Source organism: Babylonia areolata, chromosome 1, assembly GCF_041734735.1.
Source record: "Babylonia areolata isolate BAREFJ2019XMU chromosome 1, ASM4173473v1, whole genome shotgun sequence".
Lineage (NCBI taxonomy): Eukaryota > Metazoa > Mollusca > Gastropoda > Neogastropoda > Buccinidae > Babylonia > Babylonia areolata.
This window is the reverse complement of record NC_134876.1, coordinates 98,949,168-98,956,785: the sequence shown is the minus strand read 5'-3', so window position 1 is coordinate 98,956,785 and position 7,618 is coordinate 98,949,168.

The window sequence follows — 7,618 nt, the reverse complement described above, 5'->3', positions numbered from 1 at the left end:
CCTTGAGTGCATGCATACATATTGGTGAATATATCAGAGTGAAGGTCTTCTGCAGGCAATACTCACATTGTCATGTTTTGTCTTGTTTTTCAGTGCCCCATGTGCGTGCTGTACACGGGGCCTCGGTGTTTCGTCCAGTCCGAACGACGAGACACTGAGTTCGATTCTCCAGTCGGAGAGAGGGACCGAGAGATAAGCATGTGGACAGACAGCCAGACAGACAGACAGACAAAGACAGACACAGAGAAGGACACATGCAAACAGACAGACAGACAGACAGGTCAGGCCTTGAGTGCATGCATTCATATCTGTGTGCTAATCCTTGTGGATTTCTTCCACAGAACTTGGCCACTCTCGTTGCCATGGGTTCTTTCTCAGTGCGCGTACGGGACCTCGGTTTTCTCACCCGCATGACTGGACGCTGAGTTTCTTCTTCTTCTTCTGCGTTCGTGGGCTTCAACTCCCACGTTCACTCGTATGTACACGAGTGGGCTTTTACGTGTATGACCGTTTTTACCCCGCCATGTAGGCAGCCATACTCCGCTTTTGGAGGTGTACATGCTGGATATGTTCTTGTTTCCATAACCCACCGAACGCTGACATGGATTACAGGATCTTTAACGTGCGTATATGATATTCTGCTTGCGTATACACACGAAGGAGGTTCAGGCACTAGCAGGTCTGCACATATGTTGACCTGGGTCAACGCTTTAACCACTCGGCTGTTGCGCCCGTCGACGCTGAGTTAAATTTTCTAGTCAAACTTAGGAGAAAGGGTGAGAGCGTGGATTCGAACCCAAACCTTCACGGACTCTCTGTACTGGCAGTTGAGCGGCTGAACCATTCTGCCACATTCTCTCTGGAGACAGGCAGACAAACAGACAGAGGGTGACGGGAGGGGGAGGGGCTAACGTGGGAGAGGGGGGAACGTGGGGGCGTGGGGGAGGGAGTGACTCATTCCGTGTGTTGGCCGAGGTCTGTGCAGGGTGAGGTGTCTATCTACAAAAACCGAAGAATGCTGTAGGGCGAATGGGGAGGGGGGGGGCTGAGGAGGGAGGGATGGGGGACACCCACGGGGAGAGGGGTGGTGAAGGGGGTAGCAGGGTTTGGGGGAGAGGAGGAAGAGGAGAGGGAGGGGGGACACACACGGGGAGAGGGGTGGTGAAGGGGGTAGCAGGGGTGGGGGGGGAGATGAGGAAGAGGAGAGGGAGGGGGGACACACAGGGGGGAGAGGGGTGGTGAAGGGGGTAGCAGGGGTGGGGGGAGAGGAGGAAGAGGAGAGGGAGGGGGGACACCCACGGGGAGAGGGGTGGTGAAGGGGGTAGCAGGGGTGGGGGGGGGGGGGAGAGGAGGAAGAGGGGAGGGAGGGGGGGCACCCACGGGGAGAGGGGTGGTGAAGGGGGTAGCAGGGGGGGGGGGGGAGAGGAGGAGGAGGGGGGGCACCCACGGGGAGAGGGGGGGGAGGGGGGTAGCAGGGGTGGGGGGGGGGAGAGGAGGAAGAGGAGAGGGAGGGGGGACACACAGGGGGGAGAGGGGTGGTGAAGGGGGTAGCAGGGGTGGGGGGGAGAGGAGGAAGAGGAGAGGGAGGAGGGGGGGGACACCCACGGGGAGAGGGGTGGTGAAGGGGGCAACAGGAAGCCAGGGCCCGGGGTCATTCAGAAAGCAGGACACGCCGCCTCTGGGACTGACTGTCAGGGTGTGGCTGCGGAACTTGGACAGACGGTGGATGGGGGAAGAGGGGGAGGGTAGAGAAAGAGAGAGAGAGGGGAGGGAGTGAGAACAGAGAGAGAACACAGAGAGAGAATAGAGAGAGAGGGGGGAGAGAAGGAGAGAGAGAGCGGGGGGACAGGCAGAACAGAACAGAGAACAGAGAGAGAGAGAGAGGGGGGGGAGAGAGAGAACAGCGGATAGAGGAGAGGGGGGAGAGAAGGAGAGAGAGAGGGAGAGAACAGAGAGAAACAGAGAACACACAGAGAGAGAGGAGAACACAGAGAGACAAAAGACAGACAGAGAGAGGAACACAGACAGACAGAGAAAAAGTGATACAAAAAATAAAGAACGGGAGAGAGAGAGAGAGAGAGATAGATACAAACAGACAAAGAGAGCGTGCATGAACGTGCGCTTGTTTGTTTATACGTGTCGATGCATGTTTGCGTTACAGACAGACAGACAGAGAGATAGAACGAAACAGAGGTAGAAAGGGATAGAAAAAACGATACAAAGATGGGGAGAGAGAGAGATTGGATGGAGACATACAGTGAGACAGAGAGATTCGAGTGTGTGTGTGTGTGTGTGTGTGGTGTGTGACTTGACTTGACTTGACTTGACTTGACTTGACTTCATTTATTGTCATAAAATCCCAAAGGATTAATAGACACAACAAAGAACAAAGGGAACAAAGAAATAAACGGTCATCTAATACGCATGCACTGAAATACATAGTTGGCAAGTGTTTTTTGACAGTCATCGCAGGTGAATAAATCACTTGGTTTTAGTATATTGTTTTGTATTTTTCTAGAGATCACATTTGATTGATGATCATACTGCTGTATAGTAGTGATTAGATGGCTTCGCAAATTATGAAATAAGATACACGAATCTAAGAAATGCAATTCATCTTCAACAACTTCACATGTGTGTGTGTGTGTGTGTGCGTGTGTGTGTGTGTGTGTGCATGTGCGTGGGTCCGTGTGTGTCCGTGTGTATGCGTATGTTTGCGTGTCTGTGTCTCTGCCTGTGTGTTACCTGTACACGGCTGTCAAACTAAACACCCAAGCCAAAATGCACTGCTTACTGTTCACTACCAGCGTGTGGGAGATTTTTCTTCTTCTTCTTCGTTCGTGGGCTGCAACTCCCAAGTTCACTGGTATGTACACGAGTGGGCTTTTACGTGAATGACCGTTTTTACCCCGCCATGGAGGCAGCCATACACCGTTTTTGGGAGGTGTGCATGCTGGGTATGTTCTTGTTTCCACAACCCACCGAACGCTGACATGGATTACAGGATCTTTGGCGTTTGATCTTTGATCTGCTGCTTACGGATACACACGAAGGGGGTTCAGGCACAAGCAGGTCTGCACATAATTACGTTGACCTGGTAGATCGGAAAAATCACCACCCTTTTACCCACCAGGCGCCGTTACCGAGATTCGAACCCGGGACCCTCAGATTAAAAGTCCAACGCTTTAAGCACTCAAGATCAATGTCCAAAAGAATTTCTCTCAAATATCCCTCACGGGTAAATGAAAAAGGGATGCATGAAAAGACATCACATTTCAATGAAAACACACATCAAAGTTTAGTCAGCAAAAAGTGCCAGAACAGAAATCACATAAACTCACTCAGTACGGCCAGTCCTCTCTTCTCCTCTACACAGACCCCTCGTATGTCCAGTGGGTGTCTGAATGACCCAACCTTTAGCTTCCGTCGTCAGAATTGTGGTATTCTTTGTCAACATTCACGTCTTCAGTATAAGAGCCTTGCGCTTGCGGTATTTTGATGATGGTAATTGGGGTGAAACGCTGTTAACGTCGTCTCTTTCGCCGTTCGTATGGAAAGAGTTAACATGAAAAAGAAGCAAAAGCAATCCAGTGGCTTGTTTTCATGCAGTATTACACAATGGAAACAGTGTACCCGCTGGGTCTACAAACATCACCACACCAAAAAGAATTCATAATCACTCTCAAGAAAGCTTTTCATTTTATGAGACGACACTTACACATATACGGAATTTTGGAACATTTGAACGCCTTCTGAAAATGTTTTCAAATATCTATTTTGGTCTTTGTCAAAACAAAACACACAGAAAAAAAGCAAAAGCGAACAACCGCTTGAATTATATCCAATAACGATCTCCGAGTTCTCCAGCGTTACACTTTAAACCATGACGATGAAGACGAAAGAGAAGAAGATGATGATGATGATGATGATGATGGCAATGATGATGATGATGATGATGATGATGATGATGGCAACGATGATGATGATGATGATGATGATGGCAACGATGATGATGATGATGATGATGATGATGATGGCAACGATGATGATGATGATGATGATGATGATGATGATGATGATGATGGCAACGATGATGATGATGATGATGATGATGATGGCAACGATGATGATGATGATGATGATGATGATGATGATGGCAACGATGATGATGATGATGATGATGATGATGATGATGATGATGATGATGGCAACGATGATGATGATGATGATGATGATGGCAACGATGATGATGATGATGATGATGATGATGATGATGGCAACGATGATGATGATGATGATGATGATGGCAACGATGATGATGATGATGATGATGATGATGATGATGATGGCAACGATGATGATGATGATGATGATGATGATGATGGCAACGATGATGATGATGATGATGATGATGATGGCAACGATGATGATGATGATGATGATGATGATGAAGATGATGATGATGATGGCAACGATGATGACGACAACAACGCTGAAGCTCCCTGAAGGAGGGGGTAGGGAAAGAAACTTAAGAGGCTGATGAATACAATGGTAATGATACTGAGGGGGAGGAGGAGGAGGAAGACGACAACAACGACGACGACGATGACGATGATGATGATGATGGTGATGATGAACCAGACTAATCACTGAACAACACGGATTAGGAAAAAAGAAAAGAAAAAGAAAAAAAAAAAGAGTAGAAAACAACATGAGAAAAAAAAATGGAAAGAAGATGTCTACGTGACAGGCTGATAGCGGACTATGCAGCGAATGAGGAACATGACGGTGAAGTATTGATGGACGCGCACAATGAGGGGAGGGGGAGGGGGTGGGTGAGTAATGAGTGAGGGGAATAAAGGGATAATGGAACCAGTCTGTTGGCAACGGGATGTCGGTCTGGTGGGCGTGGGGGTGGGGGTGGGGGTGGCTGGGGGGTATGGGTAAGGGAACATCGGCGGAGGGCAAAAAGGGGTCGGGGATTTATAAGGGTAAGGAAACACTAGCGTTGGACAAAAAAAAAAGGATGGGGATATAGTTAAGAGAAAAACTTTAGGGATGAGGGATACTCGCAAGGAAATACTAGAAGGGGTGGGGGATATTGGTAAGGGAACTCTAGTGGTGGACAAAAAGGATGGGGGTATAGGTAAGGGAACACTATAGAGATGAGGGGATAAAGGGAACACTTTAGAGATGGGGGATATAGGTAAGGGAACTCTAGTGGTGGACAAAAAGGGATGGAGGTATAGGTAAGGGAACATTGTAAGGATGGGGGATTTAGATAAAGGAACACTTGTGGAGAACAATAAGGGATAGGGATATCGGCAAGGGAACATTGCTTTGGGATATAAGGGATGGGGGATATAGGTAAGGGAACACTAGTCAGGACAATAAGGGAAGGGGGATATAGGTAAGGGAACACTAGTGGGGACAATAAGGGATGGGGGATATAGGTAAGGGAACACTAGTGGTGACAATAAGGGATGGGGAATATAGGTAAGGAAACACTAGTGGGGACAATAAGGGAAGGGGGATATAGGTAAGGGAACACTAGTGGGGACAATAAGGGAAGGGGGATATAGGTAAGGGAACACTAGTGGGGACAATAAGGGATGGGGGATATCGGTAAGGAAACACTAGTGGGGACAATAAGGGATGGGGGATATAGGTAAGGGAACACTAGTGGGGACAATAAGGGAAGGGGGATATAGGTAAGGGAACACTAGTGGGGACAATAAGGGATGGGGGATATAGGTAAGGGAACACTAGTGGGGACAATAAAGGAAGGGGGATATAGGTAAGGGAACACTAGTGAGGACAATAAGGGACGGGGGGGATATAGGTAAGGGAACACTAATGGATGACAGTGAGGGATGGTGAATATAGGTACGGGAACACTAGTTGGGGACAATAAGGGAAGGGGGATATAGACCAGGGAACACTGACTTGGTACATCAATGGAAGGGGGATATAGACAAAGGAACCTCAGTGGGGAACAATTGGGGAAAGGAGATGTAGACTGGGGATACATTACTGGGGAGCTGAAAATAAGCGGAATGAAAAGGAAACGAACCGCTGTGGTGAGTCAACACGGGGATGGGAATATGGGACAGGGAACACTATTTGGGGCAATAAGGAAGGAGAGGCATAATTAAGGAAACTGATGGAGTGACAATAACGGAAGACGTACATGGGCTGAGTAATGGAAAACTGATGGAACGAAAGATCACGCACAGTGACATGTAATGAAGGCGAATAAAATGGAATATCGAGATCTGCGGGGCAGATTACAGGAAGAAAGAAAGAAAAAAAGAAAGAAAGAAAAGAAAAAAATAAATAAAGACATGAAAGGAAAATGGGCATGGAGAGGGGGAGAAAGACCTTGGAAAAGAAAAGAAGCATAAACAAGTACCAGACTAGAGACTTCTGGCAGAAATGAAGGAAGGAAGGAAGGTTTCGGTTTCAGTTTCAGTTTCTCAATGTGGCGTGACAGCGTTCGGACATTTCCATATACGCTTAACCACATCTGCTAAGTTGATGCCTGGCAGCAGCATGTCAGGCCTTGAGAGCATGCGTATATATTTGTGTACCTATCAGAGCGGATTTCTTGAACAAAAGTTTGCCCTAGGACAACACTCTTGTTGTCATGGGTTCTTCTTCAGTGATCCAAGTGCGTGCTGCACACGGAACCACAAAGGCGCCAAATCCTGTGAGGCCAACAGAATCGCTGCAACAGAGCAACGCAGACAGGCCAGGAAAAGCAGGGCCAGCAAGTCCCCGACAGCCGCCACCATCCCCTGTCCACACTGCGTCAGAACCTTCCGGGCGCGAATCGGCCTGACCAGTCATCTGCGCACCCATAGAGCCCAACCCACCCACTCCCAGGATGACTAGATGGTCCTCGTCGATCCCGACAGACGAACTACACACACACGGAACCTCAGTTTATCGTTTCATCCGAACGACTGGACACTCACTTTGATTATCCAGTCAAACATCAGGGGAAGGGGGGAGAGCAGGAATCTAACACAGACACTCACGGAGACTATACTGGCAGATTAGAGTCTTAACCATTCTGCCACCTTCCTCCAAAGAAGAAAGGGAGAACGAGAACGAAGTAGTGGTGAAGGAACTCTATTGTTGCCAACGGTAGGGGCCAGAGAGAGACAGAGAGAGACAGAGGGGCAGAGTAGAGTGTCAAGGTTAGTGGTGTCTCCAATCCCGGCCCTAAGCGTGGTCCGGCGTTTTAGCAGGGATCGATCCATCGCTCCCTCTCTCCCCTGCAGGGTCCCCCAGTTATAACAGTCACTAATGAGATTTTACGCTCGCGAGTGTGGGAATGTGTAAACTGCAGCATCGTTTCTGGACACGAGGCAGAGAGAAGCAGAGAAAGAGACAGGGGAACAGGGGAAGGGGGGAAGAAGAGAGAAGGGTGTTCCCTGCAGAAAAAAAGGGTTTCTGCAAAAGAAGAAGAAGACGAAGAAGAAGAAGAAAAGGAAGAAAATGATGAAAAGAAAGGAAGAAGAAGTAGAAGGAGGAGGAGGAGGTGGAGAAGAAGAAGAAAAAAAAGAAGTAAAGAAGAAGGAGAAGGAGGAGGAAGAGAAAGAGGAGGAGGTAG